The sequence below is a fragment of the Macrobrachium rosenbergii genome, chromosome 40 (genome assembly GCF_040412425.1).
Source record: "Macrobrachium rosenbergii isolate ZJJX-2024 chromosome 40, ASM4041242v1, whole genome shotgun sequence".
NCBI lineage: Eukaryota > Metazoa > Arthropoda > Malacostraca > Decapoda > Palaemonidae > Macrobrachium > Macrobrachium rosenbergii.
The window spans coordinates 17,310,166-17,335,165 of record NC_089780.1 but is presented as its reverse complement, the minus strand read 5'-3'; the positions used below and the strand labels follow the sequence as shown (position 1 = coordinate 17,335,165).

The 25,000-nt window shown below is 35.0% G+C and overlaps 1 protein-coding gene and 1 long non-coding RNA gene across 2 annotated transcripts in view; both read left to right on the top strand.

The window, feature by feature from the left end:
• LOC136826333 (uncharacterized) overlaps positions 1-25,000 on the top strand; it is a 512,729-nt gene that overhangs the window by 230,189 nt on the left and 257,540 nt on the right. The gene's annotated exons all lie outside the window — the stretch shown is intronic.
• The window catches only part of LOC136825950 (uncharacterized), a 1,384-nt gene continuing 988 nt past the window's right edge, over positions 24,605-25,000 (top strand). The window contains exon 1 of the long non-coding RNA XR_010849489.1: positions 24,605-24,893. This is a non-coding gene — a long non-coding RNA (uncharacterized lncRNA). The remainder of the gene's footprint in view (positions 24,894-25,000) is intronic.

Sequence of the window (25,000 nt, the reverse complement as noted above, 5' to 3'; positions counted from 1 at the left end):
ATAATTTTAGAAGATTAATATCAGAGTTGATTGCAAACTCACTTATAACAATAGGCTGCCTCACCAAAAATACCCTTTAATTTCTCACTTCTCTTTGAATTGTTCTTAACTAACTGAATGTGTCTCTCAAATGATCCCTCCTGGGAGCATGAAAACGCGGCCTGTGTCTACCATGTTTCAGTATCTCTCTAATGAAATTATGTAAACTTCCAGTGCCCCTTTTTTTTAACCTGCTTTCCTCCCCACTTCTTGCTGCCTCTCAGGTTTCTTCTCCTCTGCGTCTACGCGGAGGAGGAGGAGTAGGAGGAGGAGGAGGTCATTAAGGCAAGTCAATAAGACATCAAAAGGCCTCGACGACTCTCCCTTCCGCGACTCTTTACACAAGGAAGCCAAATTAAGGCAGGACTCGAGAGCAAAGAGGAAAAAATGAAAATTACAACAGAACAGGTGAAAGGGAATTATGAACGTAACTCGGACATTGTTTGCTCAGGAAATTCCTCATGAATATCGGGGTGAAAATTCCGGTAGTGAAGGGTAAGTCATATCAAAATTTGGTGGTACGATTTTTGGTGGGGGGAGGCGGGGTAGTCCGCATTTTTGCACAAGGGTAAGTTAGCAAATTTGCAAAACGAGAATTATGAAGTAGTTACTTTTGCTGCTTTGAAAGAAACAAGCCTCGGAACCTCGGTGAAATATTTAAAAATATTTAGAGAAAGTCGTTGAGATGTTACTTATGGTGTATTATTCTTACCACAACAGTTACTGGTAATGCTAGAAATTGAGGATTCCTTAAATCCTTCAAACGGCTTAGTGTCGTTAACATACAAGATGGCACAGCAATATGTATCCGTTTGTAAATCAAGATTACATTTTTATGCGCAAAGAAAATTAGCTAAGTGATCGTAGACAATGTAAATAGATGAAAAATCGACTATAATTGACAATTATGGACTTTTTCCAATTGCTATCATAATATACGATTCTATTCTGTTTTTTGCTAGGGTGCATAGTTGCCATATTTGTTTTGTTAAGAATTCCACGTCTCCATCAATATACAGTATATCTCAGAGCCTACGGTATTTTTATCCCTAGTAACACATGAAACAACAACATGAAAAACAGTTTTGTTTTAAACATAGAAAAAAACAGCATATCAAAGTTTGTGTTTATACAAGAGAAAAACACCATGAGGTTAGGAAGTCTCTGGAAGGAAAGATGGTATAAAAAACTGACGTATGAATCGTCCAAATTAATGGCTAAGGGAACGTTAAACACTGGATAGGAAATCAAAGGGTCTGATTTAATGTTTAAGTAAAATGCTGCTGGTACATAGAGATATGCTGGTCCGCTGGTATAGTGGTTAGTGTCGAGACATGCCACTCAGATGTCGCGGGTTTCGCTTCTCCCCCAGGGCCATGAAAAATCACTGGCTCTGTATCATGATCAGTTACTGCCGCGGTGTGGGATCTGCGGTGGGAGGTTGAAACTAGCGTTTTTTGGAAGCTTGACTTTCAAGTCAGTGGCCCCTTTGGTGTGCTCATTCCATGTGGATAGGTTTCATCTACTGAAATAAGTAAATATATAAGATATCATTAACCATCTGGTATATCTAGCTAGATTAATGTAAGATAATTTATGGAATCATCATAAACCTCGAGACTTGTAAATAACAGTTCGACGAAGAACGTTGTCAGATGTAGACCTTCAGTAATTACACTAAGTGTAATATTCCGACTGCATTCCAGTCTTAGGAATGGATCATTAATCAACACTGGCTCTATGCGGCTTATTAGTCTTATTCATTGGAATGAGACAAGTTAATGGAGGCTTATTCGAAACACTGATTGGATTTCCAATTTGGTCTCGACCTAATTAATGCCGTTATGTACGGCCTTTTGTTAAAGTGATAGTGCTGATAGCCGCTGTTTCGTTCTGTAGTTTATGAAGTTATATATATATATATATATATATATATATATATATATATATATATATATATATATATATATATATACATACTATATTTTATATATATATATATATATATATATATATATATGTGTGTGTGTGTGTGTGTGTGTGTGTGTGTGTGTGTTTTGTGTATGTGTGTGTGTGAATAAATACATCAAGCATTTTCCTCCCTTATTTCCATTTTTTGTTCGTTACTGAAGTTCATGCTATTTATTTTTTAATTCTGAATTTTTTTTTAGTTTATTGTAAAAGAATTCTTCTATAATGCATTTTGTTTGCCCTTCCCTTGTTAATTCTAAATGACTACACTAACATCAAAATAATTTTAATTACGAGTTGCTAGAATAAATCGGTAATTTAATTTCAAGCACTTAAGAACTTCCAAGAAAGGTCTCTCAATCATATATCTTTGATTTTACGTTTTACTCTGAATCGCTTCCAAAGCATTAAAATCTTTATGATCTATGAGTGTGATGTCAATCCTCCTAAATATTCGGTGTCAGTTTCATATATTTTTTTTCTCTTGATACATTTTTTTCAGCGGAATCTTATTTATTCTGTGAAAATGCCGCTAATAGTGGCTTTCCTACCAAAGACATCCACTTTTTCATTTTAAATATTTTATTCGATGTCCATTCCAATTACAAACAAAGGTGCTGAGGCGATAAAAGTATCTCACTTCCCCTTTAAAGTTAAGGCGTTACTGGCTGGCTGCAGAAGAGATTATCAAGTATTACACTGTTGCCTGAAGGAGGAGAAATTTACCCCCTACACAGCTCTTCCATAACTAGCACCACCGAAGTCTTTTTCTCGGTTAGAATGTCCAGTTATCACGTCTTCTTCATGACGAACTGAAACGGCGAAAGAAAGAGGGGAAATAAGAAAAAAAAACTTTCGCTCCGAATCTCTCTCGATAAGATGGGAAGGTCGCCAGAGCGTGAAGACTTAATTAGCTGTCGATTAAGCTTAACGAGGAGCTGGTGAAATGGCGACAGGATGAAAATTCCGAGATTTAAAACTAATGATTAATCATTATTTTTGTTTTTTCCTAGAAGGGGGATTTACTATCTTCCTGCTTCACCCGAAGGGAAGGGAAAGAGAAAGATTTACAAAGGTAATATGGTTTGGACCTCAGAGACTAATTTTTACTCAGGAAATATTTTCATGGCTGAGGTTTTCTCTATACATCATTTTCTTCTTTGTGCCATAGTCTTGGTAGAGAAGATGAAATAATAATGAGTGAGAAAGGGAAAGATTCATAAACGTAATATAGTTTTTGACCTCAGAGACTAATTTTTGCTCAGGAAATATTTTTTCATGGATGAGATTTTCTTTCTATCTCATTCTCTTCTTGGTGTTAGTCTTGGTACAATAATGATTGAGACAGAGAAAAATTTATAAAATTAAAATAGTTTTTGACCTAAGAGACTAATTTTTACTCAGGATATATTTCTTATGGCCGAGGTTTTGTTTATAACCCATTCTCTTCTAGGTGCTAAAGTCTTGGTATAGAGAATGAGATAATAATAACTGAGACAGAAAAAATTATAAAATTAGATTAGTTTTTACCTCAGAAACTGATTTTTACTCATGAAATATTTTTTATGGCTGAGGCTTTCGCCATTTAACATTTTCTTTGTGCTATAGTCTTGGTACAGATGATGAAATAATAATAAATGTGTCATTCATAACCGAAAGGTTATGTGTGAATAAATATGTTTATGACAGAATTTATTTAGTCATTTCATTATCTCATTTCGTATGATATTTGAAGGCCCGAACTACATTTCTTTTATTATATAAAAATGAATGGAGAGCTGATATATGCCATCAGTGAATATGATATTACAAAACATGTGCTGTAATGCGTCTGACGAGCGAGACACGCATTTTATTATATGAATATAATGAGGAATCATATTCACTGGTATAATATTTGCGGAAATAAAGCCCTTTATGACTTTACAACAGTCTTATGAACCCTCATAATTTTCAGGTTATTACGAAAGGAAATGAATATTCTAAACACAGTTTTAAAGAAATTAACAAGCTACATACAACGATTAGAAACATTTTCGCTCAAGCCCTACCGTGGGCTTACTGCTACAGATGAACAAAGAGGGATAATCGTGAAAAGAAGCTTGTACGCAAAAATGCGTAAAATACGCGATGCAGTGAATTTCGGCCTATACCTTTCCAAATCAAGAATATAATTTCACCCGTACCAACACACATACACGCTTATTTGCCCATATACACGAGTGTTATTGGGAGATAACGCCGTTGACTGTTAATAACGCTATGCTAAAAATTGTCTATTGTTTTATTTCAAAGCTGTCCATTTCATGAACGCGAAATAGGTCATAACATTTGTTCAAAAACGCGAAATATTCAAGTTTCGTGAATTTTTACATTTACTGTACCGAATTTTTGATATCTTACTAGCAATAACTTATCTTTTATGTTTTTTTATGGTTTACAAATATAAGTTTTATTTCTATTATTTTTTTTTTTTTTTGCGTTGAAATATTTGTTTAAGCAAATGTTGTCTCTACCCTTGTTTTTTTAAGAAAGATTGGGATGTTGTTATTATTAATATTTTCATTTCTTCATCAGGGAATTTGACGATTCGTAGATAAAATTAACTTTTTATCAACTTAAATAAGCGTAGAGGCTTCCCATAACGTTAGATATTAATAATGATTTCCAAACTCAAAAAGTCAAGTTATGTGACTTTATGTTTATTTCACCTTTTACTTAGCCACTAGTTGGCACTGACGATTCTTTTTTTCTTGGGAGTTCAAGAATTATCAATGAAACTACAAGAGTAAGCTCCTACACGAATAATGCCTCCGTCGAAAACAGGGTCAATAATATGTAAAATTTAACCCCTATGCTCAGATTTTTTTTTATTATCTTACTGACATTTTCAGATATAAACAGCTGATATAAAGGCTAAATAAACAAATTTTGTGACTGACTAAGAAGAATTTATTGCGTGAATTTTGTGTATACAGTTTTATGAAAAAAAAAAAAGAATTTTTTCTTTTATTTAACCTTCGCTGCGAAAAAGCTAGATTTTGAATTATTGATATTCGTTGCTTAACATCGCGACCGTACATAAAATTTTATAGTTTGTTCTCGCATATTTGGCCGTGAAATCGAAGACTGTCGTAAAAGCAAATGAGAATTAGTTATAGTTAGAGAGACAGACTAACTAACAATTCAAGTAAAAAAAAAAAAAAAGTAAAATATGCGCAGAGGTTTCTTCGGCGCAATCAAGTTTTCTGTACAGTGTATAATGCTGTACGAGCCGTGGTCCATGAAGCTTTCAGCCACCGCCGGTGGTGGCCTGTCCTATAGTGTTGCCAGAAGCACGATTATGGCTAACTTTAACCTTGAATATAATAAAAACTACTGAGGCTAGTGGGCTGCAATTTAGTATGATTGATGATTGTAGGGTGGATGATCAACATAACAATTTGCAGCCCTCTAACCTCAGTAGTTTTTAAGATCTGAGGGCGGATAGAAAAAGTGAGGGCGGACAGGTAAAGCCGTCACACTAGTTTTTTTTTACAGAAAACTAAAAAACAAACAAACAAACAAAAAAAAAGGCTTCCTGTTAGAAGATAAAAAATGACATCTATGCAAAATAAGAATACGCGAGAGAGATTCCCGCCCGTGCAACATAAAATGTCGCCAAATATTTTGTGACCAGACGTAATTCCCAATCGTCTGTCTCAGCTCCTAAATCAGAAACATTTTCCTAAATTCCCCTGCCATATTAACGGACGGCATCAAAAATTTCGCGACATCCAGCATGAAATTATTGCCCTCCCGACCGGAACAAATGAGAAGGAAAATTCAACAGAATTATGTAATGTGTTATTAGATTTTTTCTCTTTTTTTGAGCTTTGAATTTAATGCGTGGTTCAATATTTATCATTTGCTGTCGTATGCATTATTCGGCATTATATATAAATGATATTAAGGTTACTGTGTTTATTTATGGTCGTAATTATATAAATACAATTGCAAATACGTTCTGATAATTTGGAAGCACCCACAATCAACATAATTTCTAATCCTTAAACATACATAGGCTTTCGTTACTTTTGACATTTTTCTGCGTTTGCTTACGCTATAAATCTTGATGAAATTGCAAAATAGTCAGACGGCTGATGAATTACCGCATTGTTGCTCATAAAGCAAATTAAAAAACAGATTTCACCCACTTTTTTTTCTTATTTTCTCAAGTAATGTTTTCGTGTTTCTAGGCAGATTTATATTGTTTGTTTGTGTGTGTGTGCATGTGTGTGTGTGTGTATGTGTGTGTGTGTGTAGGTGGGGGAAGGAGGGTCGTTAGTTATTCCAAGTGTACTGGGCTTGTATTTTCCCCCCTTATCTTGCTCTTATCCTACAACTTGGAAACGAAATATTCCATTTCATCTTTTACTGCACACCTGGTCCTCTTTTCTTTGTTTGTGACATTCCTAGCTTTTTCTGCTTTTCCCTTGCTCGTGGCATTCCTATTTCTTCTTTTCGTTTATCTGCACCTTTTCCATTTTAACGATAAAATTCTGCAGGGGTCTTACTCTCTTATTTGTGCATTTGAGGTCAATTCTACCTTTCATTTTTATATTTAGTTCTCATCTAAAATTTACTCTAATATTCATGCTGAGGTCTGAATTCCTATTTATTTTAAGCTGTCAACTATTACACTGTCAGCACTTACATTGAGAGTATGTCTCTAAAAATTAATTTTAGTGTCCCAAACAGTGATATCTTTTTTTTTTTTTTTTTACAATATTTACCGTTAAAATGTACTAAGAGCATCATTTAATGGAAACTTTGCGGCTGAGATTTCATCAAGTTACCTTTGAGACATTACTTAGATGAATATTATATAATCCTAAATATACCATATACGCTAATGAGACCATTACGGTTTTAAATGTGGGATACAAGTTCATTACATTGGCCTTATCTGCCCATGCCTGGAATAATACTTTTATAGGTATTTCTTTCGTTATCTGATAGTGGCAGAATTATATTAAATACAAAATAATCAGTAAACATGATCCCTTTTTTCTATATACAGTACATTTATTCTTACCCGATTTCCCCCTTTCTCTCAATAAATACAATCTTTTTTTTTTTTGTCCATACACTTACTCTTAACCTTATTTCTTTTTTCTACATATCCTTTTGTAAGAATCTCGCCACTGAACAGAAGGGGAAAGTCCCAAGTCCAATGAAGCGGTTTCATAAAACCGCCACGCTAGGACTTCCCATGTGCACTGTGCAAGTCAGCAATTCTCCGAATTCTTGGTCCGATGACTATATCCACTCCTGCAAAGGATTCCCCCTCTGCGCGCCCCTTTCCCTGGGGCGTGTGATTTTTTTTTTAACCTTGCAAGAAGTCAGTTTATCGCTTACTTTGAGAATTATTCTTCTGTTCCTTCTCTTAATCCATATCCGTCCCCAAAGTGATAAAGAAGTGAATTTTGGAATACCAGTGAAATCAGCACTTTTGTTTGATTGATATCCGTGAACATCCTTCGATGGAAAGTGAAATATATAACATACTATAAGATTTTCTCTTTGTGGAATTAATTTTACTATTTTCTTGTTCACCTTTTTGTTGTCACTTTTTGTAAAGTTTCTTCTTGATTTTACTGTTTTCTTGTTCTCCGTTTTGTTCTCATTTTTTGTAACATTTCCTCTTGTCCGTCAGTAGTCTTAATGATTTTCGACTCATTTGTTATGCCTACATTCACTTGCCGAGGAAAATTTTCAAGTAATCCATCAATTTCCATCAGTCACTCCTTTTTATATTTCATTTTGCCACGTTATTCTTTTTAAATATTTAAATTTGGTTTTTCAACAACGCTATATAAATATTGTGGAATTTACTATACTTTAATTATTCTTTGCTTGCTGTTTCACCTTTATTTATTTTTGGCATTTTGACCTTTATTTATTTTTGGCATTTTGACCTTTATTTATTTTTGGCATTTTGACCCTTAGTCTCCCCTTCATCATTCACTCTTGCCTTTGCCGTATAACCCCAATCTCTCTCTCTCTCTCTCTCTCTCTCTCTCTCTCTCTCTCTCTCTCTCTCTCTCTCTCTCTTTTCTCTCCCTCCCCTCTCTCTCCTCACTCTCTCCTCACAAAGGGGATGAAATTGCCTCGTAAAACGGAAATTTTATCGCACACGATTCTTTTTTGAGTAGGTCCTGTGCAACGTAATTCTCTTATATCTTTTGAAACATAAGCCTGTTACACGAGTAACAAAATCTTTTCGTGCTCAGTACAGGCTCCGCCGATATTACATCACTTCAGCATCCCTTGGTCTCTCGTCTTTCCATGAAAGGCTAAAAAGAACAAAATTAAAAGAGAAAGAAGAAAGAGTTTGAGATTTTTCTCCATTTTTGTAGTGGACATTTTGTAACGTCGTGTATATATTTTTTGTTAGCTGGGGAAAGGTTTGCTTCAATTACAGGAAGAAAATGATACAGAAAAATTCTTGTTCGCGAGAAATGTGTTCATAACGTTCTTTTTTACTGTTGTCAGTACCTAAACTAAAAAAAGATGTCACATTTGACAGATGGTGCATTTATGATTTTCATGATAACTATTTTCATAATGCTGCTGTGTTGTCAGTGCTGACTTATTTTGAATGTATATTTGAACAATATCGCTGTCACTGCACTACAAAGAGAGGCATGCGAATCATCTCGCAGGAATGAGGAAATAAGCAATTTTGTTCTTGTCACATTTTCCTCTTTCATAATTTTTTTTTTAAATCAGCTCTGTGATACACCGTACAATAAACGAAGTGTTTTAATTTTAATGTTACTTTACAAACAAACTTTACAAACGTGAATACAAAAATATGGTATGGGAGGTATTACTGGACTCAGTCAAACTTTAGAATGAAAACAAATGACGGAAGAATTTTGACCAAATTGTCTATTTTCGAGGTCCAACCTCTTTAATAAGCAAGTTCATTTCATCTTTAAGTAATACCAACACCAGAAGCCTTCTCACGAGCATCTTTTATGAAATAAACGCCTCTTGAACTTTATCAACACAGTAAATACAGTGAGACACTCGCCATTTTTCTTCAGAAAATAAGTGAGACTCACCATCTTTCCTCAATCTGTCGGGAAATATTAACAACACCATAAGCCTTCTTACATGAATCTTTTATTTTAAAAAAAAACGCCTCTTGAACATTATCAGCAGAGAAAATATAGTGAGTCTCTCACTATCTTTCCTCAGCCTTCCACATCTTCGACAAAGTCACCGTAACTTCCAAAGAAACCTCTTGTCGGATCACAGTCTCTCCAGGATGTTGTGTCAGTTTGATGAGGGAACCATTCCCGGGGATTACCGAATCCCGCGACGGTAATTCGCGATGTATGGAATTATTTGGCGGCGCCGTTGCGGGAATTTTGAGAGAGGTCTTCGGGGGAATACAAAAGTCAGAGACGGTACCAGAGTGACACTGGGTTGTTTTATTTCTCTTTGTTTTTCTTTTTATATACTTTAATTCTTGTGGTGTTCCTTGTAATCTTTACCCTTTCAAAAGGTGTGTGATTATTTCACGACCGTATTACTTTTTAACCTTTCCGTAATTCATAAATGCATTTGAAAAATTGGTTAGCCACTGATAAGACTATGTGATATTCTATTTATTTTCCGTTTTAATACTTTCTTTAAATAATTTTTTTCCCATATGTATAATAATTATATTACTTTTTTATATGATTTTTTTAATAAGTATATGGAGATTGCGCGATCGAAGTTCTTCAATTCTTTGCCGCTGCCCACAAGGTTTTACCATATACGGAATATTTAATTAACTTTAATGATTCTCAACCACGTTCCTCGCGCTGTTTTTTTTATGAAAATTAATTACATTATATTGAAATGGCATCCTGAGAGAACATCAAAGATACGTGATATAATCGGAAGTATTTACGAAATCTCTGCCTATTCTGCTGGCATAGCAACGCATCTCGCTGAAGTTCTTCATTGGAGGGGTGGGTAGAGATTTCGGGTAGCACGCTGTTGGCCCAGCGTTCGACTCTCCGACTGGCTGATGAAGAATTAGAGGAATTTATTTCTGGTGATAGAAATTCATTTCTCGTCATAATGTGGTTCGGATTCCACAATAAGCTGTAGGTCCCGTTGCTAGGTAACCAATTGGTTCTTAGCCACGTAAAATAAATTTAATCCTTCGGGCCAGCCCTAGGAGAGCTGTTAATCAGCTCAGTGGTCTGGTTAAACTAAGGTATACTTAAATTGACTTTTTAGCATCTCGCTGAGTAGGGATGACATACTTTTATTAACGTTATTTTATCGGCTTACTCTGAGACCAGTCTAACCCCTTTGCTCTTGTCATATATGATTTCAAGGGGAGAGGTCCTCTATATCATTCATGGAGGACTTTTTCTTATATACTTTTTTATGTGTCATGATTTGAATCGTTCTTATTTTAAACCTGTGACAAAGAACTTCTCTTGTCATAAGTGTAATGAATCCCAAACCCACTTCATATGACTGAATTTATTTCCCCCTCATTCATTTCACCTCCATTTGCATTTTCTCAATTCTCTGACGTCATTTCCCAGTTTCCATCCGTCTTTACAACCTCCTCTCGTGTCGTTCTTCATAAACTTACTCAAACATTCATTTTACAACTTGGAACTAGGATTCCTGAATGCATAATGCTAACTGGAATATCGGTGGGAGAGATCCCATGAATTCTAAGTAAAGATAAAAGTTGTCAGAGTTTCCAAAAGTCTTTTAAAGTTAGACAATTCACCTACGCATGGAGAGGGGCATAATTTAAAAGTCCTCGGAGATATGATATAACGCAATCCTCATTATCTCTGTGGAAGAGCTGAGATTTTTTTTTTATTCTTCTTCTTCTTCTTCTTTCTTTCGCGATTATTTTGTTCGCTTTCTCGTTTTCTATAAAGAGAATAATTTTGGATAAATATTTTTCTATTTATTTTTCTTTAGGGTTCATTTAATTTTTGATGCGTCGTTATTTTTTTTTTCTTTGAGTTTGGCAGATATATTGTATAAACCATATATGATGACACAGGCTGCCATCATATATTTCCAGATCATGAATATGTATACAAAACGACAGCCGCGCTCGCAGTGTATATACACTCATACATAACTACTTTAAAAGTAGCGATAAGTAAGTTACTTGAAGAACGCAAACCTTCGCCAACGTCCTAACCTAACCTAACTTAGTGTGCAGCGTTTAGTATGATATAAACTTTTAACATATGCTTGGACATTTTTCGATATGGAATCGTGTTGTAATCATCGTCTCATACGAGAGAGAGAGAGAGAGAGAGAGGTTCTTTTCAAGCCAAAACGCATATTCTTACCTACACTAAAATCACGGGGCCCAATATTCGGTAAAATATTCGTAAAAATGCACAAACAACAGACAGACACGTAAAAATACACATACAACTTTATGTGTAACCTTTCCAAACAGCAGGCAGACAGATAGACAGACAAACAAAAGCACAAACAAACCAAGCAAAAAAAAAAAAAACATGAAGAAATTATTTACAGAACCATTCAGATCCCCAATGTCCCCTTCCATCACGGCTTATAAAACATTTTGTTTCACAAACTCGAATTTATGAATAACCAAAACCTCCCAACAATAAAACTAAATCACATGAATAATTCGGCACACCTGCGCCGTCATTTTGCCCCTGTCAACTACATTAAACATGAGTCCTTGCTGGGTAACACAGCAACTGTTCTGTTCAGCCAGAAACGACATATTAGCATTGCATGCAAGAGGAGTACGGTCGTTGTGCTCCCAGCACCGTTTCACTGTTTTTTTCTTTATTGGCGTAACTATAGTTTTCTGTTATGATGTCTAGTGCAGTTAATAACTGAGTATGCCATAATTTACCTAATAAAAAAAATCACTATTTCATTGATAGTTTTTATCGCTGAAACCACAATTTTCTGACGCGATTTCCAATGCAGTTAATAACTAGGCATGTCGATATTTGCCTAAACAAGCTATAAGAAATTAAAGACACTCTCAGTAATTTAATTGGCGTAACCACATTTTTCTGTCACGATTTCCAACGCAGTTAAAAATTAGGTGTCATTTCTTGGCTAAAAAATTAATAAGAAATAAAAGACATTTTCAGCAATTTTATCACAAGCAAATCTTTTCCGTGACCCCCAGCTCAGTTTATCTAATGACCTTGAAATAACTTATGAAATATAATCGTATCCATAAATTAATAAAAAAAAATAATAGGAAATAAAAGACATTCGCATAATTTTAAGAGGAGCGAATCTTTTCCTTGACCTTAGCTCAGTTTATCGAATGACCTTCAAATAACTTATGAAATATAATCATATCTATAAATAAATTTTTAAAAAATAATAGGAAATAAAAGACATTCTCAGTAATTTTATCGCAAGCAAATCTTTTCCTTTACCCCAGCTCAGTTTATCTAATGACCTTCAAATTACGTACGAAATATAATCATATCTACAAATAAAAAAAAATAATAGGAAATAAAAGACATTCGCCGTAATTTTAATCGAAGCAAATCTCTTCCTTGACCCTAGCTCAGTTTATCCAAAGACCTTCAGCTTACGTAAGAAATATAATCAATTCCATAAATAAATAAAGAAAATAAATAAAAGGAAATAAAAAGATATTCGCAGTAATTTTAAGAGAAGCAAGTCTCTTCCTTGACCCTAGCTCAGTTTATTCAATGACCTTCAGCTTACGTAAGAAATATAATCAATTCCATAAATAAATAGAAGAATAAATAAAAGGAAATAAAAGATATTCACGGTAATTTTACGAGAAGCAAATCTTTTCCTTGACCCTAGCTCAGTTTATCCAATGACCTTCAACTTACGTAAGAAATATAATCAATTCCATAAATAAATTGAAAAAAGAATAAAAGCTTTTGCAGTCTTCGACCTGTTGAAAGTTCCCCAATGAGTGTGCGTCCTTCTGCCTATGAAAAGAACCATTACTGAGAGGATTTTAATATTCAGAGCAAGAGTTGGGTCACTATATCGCCCATTCTTTTCATTTGGATCGTTGCCAGTGACCTGCCAATACCCATTAACAGTCAACAATCGGTGAAAGGGAACGAAAATGAAAAGCCCTAAAGCGATTTCATGAACATTTTCATGAGTGTCGACACCTTTTCCTACCTGTTACTTTTTGTGTGGTGATCGACGAAACTTAAAATATGATTTTTTCAAATTTTATTCTTCTTCTGTAAAGCAACGATATTTTGAGGTGAATTTGATCATATATATATATATATATATATATATATATATATATATATATATATATATATATATATATATATATATATATATATATATATATATACATACATACATATACATATACATATATATATATATATATATATATATATATATATATATATATATATATATATGTGTGTGTGTGTGTGTGTGTGTGTTTATATACATATATATATTACAGGAAAATTGATATATTGTTGATGGCTCATATTATTTTCTAGTTCATTCTATTCCTGCGAGAGATTCATTTTACTCTTTCTACAATTCAGTTGCATAAAACTTTTCATCAAAAATACTTCTTGGGATCAGCTGTCATATAATATTATATAAAGGTTGAATATTAAACACCACCGCTTAGGAGCACAGTTTAAAAAAAAAATATCTGTCAAAAGTTGGTAACTGAAGAAGCGCACTTTACCGATGTAAGGAAAATGTAATAAAAAATCCAGGACATTGCCTTCGAAAAATGGCTACAGTTTAATACAAGATATAAATTCTTCGTCAGAATATAAAATATTTTACATTCTCTATGTATGTAGTATCGCACGAATTATTGTGCCATATATTAGTGTTTCCCTTTGTTAAAAAATTAACCATTTGTTTACTCACTGTCGAGATATTTTCCTCTATTTTTGTTATTTTCTTTAACCATTTTGTCACTATTTGGGTGCGATTTCTGACCAAACATCATTACTGAATTATGACGTTAAGCTATGTTTGAGTTTCGTATTAGTCTCTTTTCGTCTAACATCTCGCTTTGATCTCACTGCCTTGAGTAAGGGGAGGGGGGGAGGTGTCTTGTGACGAAGTTTTAAAGACATTCAGTGTCTTATTTACCTGCCCTAATGACCTCTGTGTGGGGGTTGCCGGCGAGAGAAATATAAGGCAGCGAGCGAGTCGAGGAATTAAGGGGGAAATGAAGGCTGGAAGCTTATGAAGGTTTATTCGAGATTCTGTTTGGAAATATGGTAGGAATACAAACGTCATTATTCACAAATAAAAATAAAACCTGATGATTATCTGATGATCGGTTTCTACACAGTACAAAGACCACAGAGATTTTTGATAGTTCCGATTTAGGGATAATACGAATAAAGATATGTTGGTAAAAAGTGTGGTACATAATTCATGAATTTCGAAAGAAATAAGGAGAGGAAGAAAGATAAGCTTCTGCATGAGTAAAGAGTGAAAGATTAGTCTTATCAGCATAAGTTTGAGTTTTCTATCTAGATGAAATTACATCAGTACTAACTTCTAGGAGAGTGAAGGAATATGAATAAGTAAGGTGTAATTTCAATATGATTAACTGAATGCCATCGATGTCTTATATTTAATGTGAAACGCCCGTATATATCACATTCCTTTTAAATACACAATATTATTACGTTCTCGAGCAATGCCATCTTAATACTTTTCTCTCGTTGTCAGCACTGTACTGAGAGTTCTCTGCGAGTTCTCCGCTTGTCCAATGGAGCCTCAATCGCCGACCTATTGACTCCCGACGGGAGAGCCCTTTTAGGTGTCGAGATTGCCTTGGGATTTCAATTATTGGCCTTCAAGTCATCCTTTGACGAGGAGGAGGAGGAGGTCTCTCGGTTCCCCTCTCTCTCAGTTCTCAAATAGTTCATCTCTCTCTCTCTCTCTCTCTCTCTCTCTCTCTCTCTCTCTCTCTCTCTCTCTCTCTCTCTTCTTAATCTAGCGAGGTTTACTCTCTCAACACGTGAGCATTCGATTGATACGTAAATACCCATTATACTAGGGAGGTTTGTTTTCTCTTCATACGATGCATAATTGATAGAGCATTTTATCTGCTGAAGAATAAACCCAAGGAACCCCATTCCCTAACAAGTGAAGTATAAACTCCCAAAATCAAAGAGCCGCGAAGCGGGAAAGAGCAGTATTGAGAAAAAAAGGTGAAACAAGTGGAAATATGCTAACACAGTTTATGGAAATCGACTCTATAATGATATGCGGCGCTTGCCGCTATGAATAAAAGATTCCTTTCCCCAAAAGGGTGCCCCTAATATGATGATTGGCATTGGAAGCGAATCTTGAATTCCCCTAAAAGTTCCCTTGAATTTAAGAGCAGAATGAAAAATGCAAAATTATAAATATCTCACGAGGCGAAAGAGCTACCGCAGGCTTACAAACGCGTCGATAGTTCTGTAAAATCGTTTTAAATTATAATGGTATCGTAATTTCCTAGTTTTAAACACTAGATTCATCAACATACTTTAGGTTTTGTGTTTTTATTCAAGATCTATAAGAATATTAAGCAGACTTCATCTGAATTAAAGATGATTCCAGTTTTGTACGATACTTTGGGAAATATTTGATGAATCCATTATCAGGAAAACGTGTTAAAAGATCCAGATGTTTTCTTTTTTATTTCGTTATATTTCACTGTTTGCAACATTATGCTGCAATTAGTTTTTTCATCAATACCCTACGGTGCCTTGTTTTCAGGACGTTCCTTGCAAATTAAAAATTTTCGAATTATTACCGATGGACAAAAAATTAATATTACTTATGAAATCAGCCTGTGGCACTGGAAATTTCTGTTTTTTTTATGATTGTTAACTAATTCTTAAATTCAATAAGTACATGTCATTATATAAAAACATGAAACTTCATCAAATTACCGCAGTTTTTAATTTTTTTCACATGATATAAAACTTTCGTACAGGAATGCGAAAGGAGAATAGTAGTTCTTGATTTTGCCATAACTTGTACAATATTATCTTTATCTTACAAATAAAACTTTTGGAGGAAAATTTTTGTTATCTACTGTGATAGGTAAGGTCGAGAATCTAGAGGAAAAAGGTGTAAATTAGTTATAATTTTTCTTATTTTAAGTAAGTAATTCTCAGAAGCTCGTTTATACTACATGCAGCCCTTGGAAATAAAAAAAAAATCAACATTACTTCCTAAAAAGAATGAAAGAATGAAATTGTAGGCTCACTCAAAAAGGCCCCCAGAGCCATATACATTAAAATCATGGGTAAGTTCTTAATTGGAGGGGTGGGTAGAGCTCTCGGCTAGCACGCTGTTGGCCCAGCGTTCGACTCTCCGACCGGCCAATGAAGAATTGGAGGAATTTATTTCTGGTGATAGAAATACATTTCTCGTCATAACGTGGTTCGGATTCCACAATAAGCTGTAGGTCCCGTTGCTAGGTAACCAGTTGGTTCTTAGCCACGTAAAATAAATCTAATCCTTCGGGCCAGCCCTAGGAGAGCTGTTAATCAGCTCAGTGGTCTGGTTAAACTAAGATATACTTAAAATCACGGGTAACAAAAGTGTCGACTCGCTATTGATAAAATGATCAAGGTTTACAATTTACAATTTGCTTCTCCTTTAATTACAAAGACAAAAAATCTACTAACCCTAGTTGTCTTTGTAGGTCAGTTTTTCAAAGTCTTATCCCGCAAATGAAAAAACTTTCCACAGAAGAATGAACTGTATAAATAACGTTTTCATTCAGAACTGTTTAAGTGAAAAGAGATTAGCCTAATGAGCAGAATGTATAATTAATTCCTTGCCCTTGAAGCTCTGAATTTTGGCGTTTCTTAGATAAACAATATGTGATTCTAATGAAATAGTATAGGAAGAGATGAATGAACGAAAGAATATTGATTATCAGCTAAAGGATCAAAATATCTGCTATGTCCACAACCATATCAATTTTCCTTAGTTATACTCGTATGAACTACCATATATATATATATATATATATATATATATATATATATATATATATATATATATATATATGTGTGTGTGTATGTATTTATAACCTTGATCAAATTAGCAGTAATACAATGATGTTAGAATTTACAGTTATAAGATAAGTTTCAGTAAAAAAAAAAATATAATACCTTCTTTATCAACCGAATAATGTAAACTTATTTCCACAAGAAGAATGAGGTGAACGATTTCTACATTACCATCCTACATGAATTAGAGCCGTGTCTTTACAACTCACGTTTGAAAAGAATCTGACAAAATAACAGGACCTGTCGTCTGTCAAAATCAGTGACAATATAATCTTGTCACCTTGCAAATATAATGGACCGGACACAGATTTGACATTTTAAACTGGTAAAAAAAAAATGTTTAAATGCCGTCTTAACATTGCAGTCTATTGTTATGATTGACCTCAAAACCTCTTGGGAAATGTAGTGCAGACTCCCAATTGCAGCAGATTAATGTATGTGGCCTAAAATTTGGATGGAAAAAAGATCAGCATAAAATTGGATGAGATTCGTAAGAAACCTTCTTTGTTTTAATGAGAGAGAGAGAGAGAGAGAGAGAATGTGTGTGTGTGTGTGCGAGAGAGAGAGAGAGAGAGAGAGAGAGAGAGAGAGAGAGAATGTGTGTGTGTGTGTGCGTGAGAGAGAGAGAGAGAGAGAGAATGTGTGTGTGTGTGTGTGTGAGAGAGAGAGAGAGAGAGAGAGAGAGAGAGAGAGAGAGAGAGAGACATAGTTAAATATCTAAACTTTGAGAGCTTTACCTAGTCAAATATCTAAACTTTGAGAGCTTTACCTAGTCAAATATCTAAACTTTGAGAGCTTTACCTAGTCAAATATCTAAACTTTGAGAGCTTTACTTTATCTAGTCAGACAACCAAGTGTATAAAGAACAGCTTTGGTAATTCATTATCCTTTTTTTTTTCAAGCAGCCTCGGGAGAAGGTCACTAAAAGCGTGAAAATCGGCTCACCTGATTCCTAATCCGTTTTAATCAACCAGATGGCATGATCGGTCGACTGACTGGAAAGAGAGAGAGTCCTTTGTTAATGAAAACCCTCGAGGGCTCCGGCAGTCACGAAAGGCACCAGCAGCGATCCATGATTCTTTCACACGTGCAGGAACCTTCCGTGGCCTTCAATTATTCAAAATCTGCGGAAAATATCGGTGTTTAATCACAGGGAGTTTCGAGGTTAATTTGTCGTTTGGTATATTTTGAATTTTTGCGGTCAGGTGGCTGTATCTTTGTTTCTTCATTATGTTTCGTAAAACTTTTTTTCTGATTATTCTCTGTCAAACGTTCTTTTTAAACTATATTCCTTGAATTGCCAAATGATTTTCATCTTGTCAACTACAATAGAATTCTAAGTGTATTTGATAAGGTAAATGTTTTAGCTTCCTTGCAGACTTGCTGGTTATGGGAATTGTTTCATAAATTGCGAAATGCTGTATTTTAGCTTATATTTCATTTTGTAGCTTTGACCAATATAAGTAATATATCCTACTACTTACTATTCGTTGTATCTCTTGAACTCTTGTACTTTTTGTAGGTTTTCCCGTTTTGTAGAGGATCAGGCTCTGACCTCTCGTCCTTCTCTACAAAAATATGTGAAAATGTGGTATCAACGTTCTATAGCTACTACCTGCGAATACAGGTTACATTTGTTAGTCATGAGAGATTTTAAAGAAAGTAAGATTAATTTAAGAATGTATAAATGGAAAATAAATAAACTCACGAAACTTATGATATAGAAAACTCATACAAACCTGACTATGAAATTATCCGTTTTTTACAGTCTTCATTGTAAAACTCAATTAAAAGTCGTGATGGCGAAAAATGCGCCAGAAATGGATTTTACTTTATTTTAATTTATTTTGTTCCATTTTTTTAGTTTTCTAAAAAGAAAACTATTGTGCCGGCTTTGTCTGTCCATCAGCACTTTCCTGTCAGCACACTTTTCTGTCCGCTCTCAGATCTTAAAAACAGCTGAGGCTAGAGGGCTGGAAACTGCTATGTTGATCATCCACCCTCCAATCATCAAACATACCAAATTGCAGCCCTCTAGCCTCAGTAGTTTTTATTTTATTTAAGGCTAAAGTTAGCCAAGATCGTGCTTCTGGCAACGATATAAGCCATGCCACCAACGGGCCGTTGTTGAAGTTTCATGGGTCGCGGCTCATACAGTATTATACCGAGACCACCGAAAGATAGATCTATTTTCGGTGCCCTTGATTATACAGAGACTCGATTGCGCCGAAGAAACTTTAGCGCATTTTGACTTGTTTTATTTTAAAAGCTACTTTTATAACTTGAAATATCTAATGAATCGTGTCCTGATCACCGTATAAATCTCTGCTAGAGACCAAGCTAAAAGAGTTACCTGACTGCCTCTCTCTCTCTCTCTCTCTCTCTCTCTCTCTCTCTCTCTCTCTCTCTCTCTCTCTCTCTCTCATCTAAAAGCAATGATATGACTTTTCCTAGGTCTATTATCTGTTGGTAACAATAAAAACTCAAATATCATTTACAAGAACTAACCCAAGGGTTGCCTTTGTTTAGAAGAGTTTGATAACTATATTTTCCACATATTTCATGCAACTGCCATCAGGAATCATAATGTTTTGCAAGAAAACTTCTCAATCCAGGTATATTTCTTCCTGGTGACAAAAATCCCGTAAAATTCCGTATGTGTAAATAGTTAATAAGAATAACAAGTAAAAGTTTTTTTCGGCGCGATCGAGTTTTCTGTACAGCGTATACTCAAGGCCATTGAAAATTTATCTATCTTTCGGTGGTCTCGCTATAATGCTGTATGAGCCACGGCCCACGAAACTTTAACCACGACCCGGTGGTGGCCTATCCTATATCGTTGCCAGGAGCACGATTATGACTAATTTTAACCTTGAATAGAATAAAAACTGCTGAGGCTAGAGGGCTGAAATTTGGTGTTTGATGACTGAAGGTGGATGATCAACATACCAACTTGCAACTCTCTATCCTCAGTAGTTTTTAAGATTTTTTTTTTTTTTTTTACGGCGGACAGAAAAAGTGGCGACAGAAAAAAGTGCGGACGGACAGACAAAGCCGGCACAATAGTTTCCTTTACAGAAAACTAAAAATCCGCCCGACACCTTTGAATGGTGTCTGGTACTTATCTTGTAAGGTGGCATGTCGGGACTCCCAACAGACTAGTACTTTCTCATGGCTGGTGGTCACAGGCTGGGATTCGAAATCAACCTTTATAAATGTTAAGTGTTAAGAATGATCTATGCCACCTACCGTAACTAGGTATTGTATGTAAAAGTTGAAAGCTCAAAACTGATATTTCGTTAATCTCGATTCATCGGAAAGATTTGTACTTTGATGTATGCCCATTGGTTTCCACTTGATTTTTTAAGGTCGAATTTGTTAACTTAATTAGTAGGAGGGACTTGCCATTAAAACTCATCAAGTCGGTAGCTATTTAAAACCATTAATCAGAAAGAAACTTTCTTTTATGATATATAAAATGGAAATGGCGGCTGGGCATAAAAAGAAAAATCAAGTTTATATTCTGACGTCACCGAGAATATCCTTATACGACAATGTGTAATAATGATTATATTTTTTCGATTGTGCAAATGTCTTCTGTTTTTGATTCAAGCGCCCAACAAAATATATTAACAATGGGATACAATTGTGAAACCACAATCTCATGAGGTTATATTCATTAGGTATCATTCTCTGTAGCACAATGATCTGGATGATGATTACGACCTATAATTACTTACACAGTGAATTTTAAGAATTATTATCTGTTCGGGACTCAAACCTAATTGCTATAACTATTTTGGCATTCATGGATGCCCGGTAAACTATGCTGTGCATATTCAATGAATGATTAATTCCAGGTTTTTGCATAATGCTATAATGAAACGGATAGTTATGCTCTCGATGCTGCATATATGCAATTAGATAAATAATTAAACTCTTTACACTACATACACGATAAATTACCGTATTAATGAGATGCTAATACTGCGAATACTATAATTAAATGGGTGATTAAAATTTTAATGCAGTGTGTATTGAGGCTATTGAATTCCAAACTACAGTAGTTACGATATCTGGCTTCATCTTCTTTAGATCATTATTTTTCTCTGTATTATTCTTTATTTAATTTCTGGTCGATTTGTGACCCTGTCTGGCAAGAGAGTTATGTCAAATGTGCCTCCGATCAGTCATGAAACTTTATCAAAAGCTCTATCATGGGTCAAATTATAGAAATCAACAAATATTCAAGCATTTCTTTCTCTACATAATTGCGATGGTCTCTAAGTAATAAAGTATACGTTTAAGCTTGCCGCATTCGGCCTAGGTCAGCCTCTTTCACAACTAGCCCGTGTATAAGTATGTACAATTTTCACCACTTATACGAGCTTTTATCAAAAATTGCCACCGGCGCTGACCCCTGTTTTCTCAGCAGACAGAATTTGTCACTCCAACATCAGATATTGAACGCCGGACCGTCTCCTTAGACAAATATATGCCAGGCAGGGAAACTTGAATTCAGAAAATCAAAAGGAAGCAGGCAAACGCAGCGTTGTTTGATCAATCTCTCGGAAATATTGTCAGTCCAAACTGAAGAGCTGGGATTAATTCCGGAACTGCGAATTTTTATCAGGTCGGTACATACGTCTGAAGACCAGAGCAAACTCGACTTTTCTCGGCGTGCCCCGAGCCTCACAGTTAAAAGTCGAGTGCCCTTCGTCTCAATTTGCTTTGATCTTCGATATACACGGAATCGGAGAAAACATTATGCGAGTAGCATAGAAGGTTAACTATATTTGATTCGAGCTATGACACTCTAGTACTCATGCCCTCTTTAATGAAGGCTGGTAAGTTATGAGTCAAACTAAGTTAAGCGGGTTTTTCTGGAGGGAAATCCCCAGATACACACATCCAACTTATTGTTGTTCATAACCACTTTTATTGTTAAGAACTCTGTATTCATTATTCGTTACACTTACGCACTGTTCTCCCTACTATTAAATAGTGTTAATATGTTGGGTATAAAGAATATTTCAGTAACTTTTGTTTTAGTGCCATTTATCTTAATCCTTTTTGTATAGCAAGTTACGATAGCACTGACAGGCAATCGATTTTTATTACACTTGGCATTTTGCAGCACGTAGCAACAACCCCTTAACAAACATGGTGGCCGGTAATAAAGTCACAGGAAAAAAAATCCACAGGGAAAAAAGTCACAATTTTGACTAGGAAAAAAAGTCACAGGAAAAAAAAGTCACATTAATTTATGGCGGCCGGTATAAAGTCACAGAGGAAAAATTCACAATATTTCTTGGGGGTCATTATCTTTACGATATTTACAGTCTTTTATGTTTATACGGAAATTCGAGGGGGTCACTATCTAGGAAAGATTATTGACTTTTTTCTGTGACTATTCTCCTGTGACATTTATACCTGGATTCAACAAACACAACTCGGCATACAAGTGATAACCCTAATAGCCGATCTGAAACCCTTTCCTTTAAGATTAAATTCTCATTAAATTCAGACAGTTTTTGTTTTCTGTAAAAGAAAACTATTATAGAGAAGGATATTCGTCTGTCCGTCCGCACTTTTCTGTCCTCCCTCAGATCTTAAAAATTACTGCGGTTAGAGGGCTGCAAATTGGTATGTTGATCATCCAACCTCCAATCATCAAACATACCAAATTGCAGCCTTCTATCCTCAGTAGTTTTTATTTTATTTAAGGGTGAAGTTAGCCATGGATCGTGCGTATGACACCGCTATAGGTGCCAACAACACAGGCCACCATCGGACCGTGGCTGAGAGTTTCATACAGTATTACAGGCTGTACAGAAAACTCGATTGCGCTGAAGGATCTTCGGCGCATTTTTTACTTGTTTGTATTGTCACAAGGATTATCTTGCAATGGTAGTATGTATTATCAAGGCTGAATTGCTTGGGTTGAGTCTTTACTTTCCTTTTAGTCTATAGTCATTAATATATGAAGTCCACCTTAATCATACTTATAGATTAAAAATCAGTGCAATGGCTGTTCACAGCACCGAGCAACTGCCCTCCAACCAAAAGAATATGTAAACCGGCTTTAGTAAAACTCAGTTAATTTATAAACCTCGAATTGGCCAGGCTTCTAGTTTTTGAAATAACAACCTGCACACTCGGGAGATCCCTTGCTCAACCTGTTACAGGAGAAATTGTAGATACAATTTCCACAGAGGACGTTTTGTATGTTGCTCCAGTTCAGACAATTTAAGCTGAATTTCAAAAACTTCAGAAAATTAAAATTTAACCAGAGAGCAAGGTCGAAATTTTATATGCTCAATTTGCATTACAGTACTCTAAAGAAAAGCCATATGTAATAAAGCCATATGTAATAAAGGTATTCTTAAAATTACACCTACAAAATAATCAATGTTAAGTACTCGAGCAATTGTATATTAAACAAAAGTAATGTTGTTTTCTGTGCTAAAAGCAGCCAGACTCAAACTATCTTCTACGGTAATATAATTAAAGGGATATTCTATAGCAACTTTCTTTCCAGCTGAACTGATTCAGTTCAGTGGCCTATTAAGTTTATAACTTATGAACCACACAGAATTACTATGGCTAACTTACATATAAACCCTGAAAACACCACTTCAAACAAAGTAAAGTTTAAAAAAAATAAACTAGGACGACCTGGCTTAAAGTTGAATTACGTCAATGAAGACCTGAATTATTTGAGGCCAATGCTCATAAGGAAAGTAAGATTTAATTTTATATTTATGGATAGCCATCACTAGAGGCCTTAATATTCACATGAAGGAGTAGTCAGCGCTGGAGGGGATTAAGCTTGAATATTAAACAAAATTACTGTTTCATTCAAAAACAAAGCTTTTTTTTTACTTCCGAAAGGAATGTGCCAAAACATAAAAAAAATCGTAATTTGATACCCAATACAATTTAATAAATTTACATAAACTACTTTAAGAACCAAACTCTAAGTTTTTGAGAAATAGCCTTAAATCATGAAATCAAATATTACAACTAAAAACACCACTCACAAGAAATCAAATTGGTTTCTTTTGGATGTAGGACCTCCTACGAACCTCTTAACAAGTCCTTGGACCTGCTAACAGGACATAGAAAGCAAATTAGCAAACCCACAATTTTATGAATTCGAGCAAACCTACGATCACAACGCCATCTGTTGGCTACAAAGCATTCAGCGATGTCTTTCAGTAGAGATAAACAGAATCAAATGCTAACCAGGATACCATTTATAATTTTTTTCTGGTTTCCCCTTGAAGGTAAGAATGGCTTTGGGCCACTCATTCGTCAATTTTCTATTCCATCCCCCACCATCATATGTCAACTTTCCTCCCCTAGCAAACCAAGAAATAGGGAAGTTTCATTTCTGTTCTACATCGTCGTCGTCTACCAACATTACTTTACTTGTGACGTCAGTGATAACTGAGTTCAGTAATAACCTAATGAGTAATGTCCCAGGTCATTCCGTACTTAGGCTTCGTCGAATCTTGGTCGTGTTGTCATATATTTTGAGTTTTTTAAGTATTCGTGTTGTGGATATTTTCGTGGTTAACGTTGATGAAGTGTTCGAGCTATTAGGCGCGGTTTGTTTTTGTAGGGTTTCTTGTGACGCTGCCTTGGTTTGCGGACATACCAACAGAACAAATTGGATACCATGACGACCTTGAGGAGGTTAACGTTTTTATTGCTTTTATTTTATCTTTGCTTATCTGTACTGAAACTCGTAATGAAGTTCAGTGATTAAAGGTACTGTAACGTAATTGTCGTTAGAAATATTTTTATTCGCGAGTTCATATTTTTGTTATAGTAACTTAAGATTTACTTGAAATTAAAATGCGCTTTCTTGAACTAGT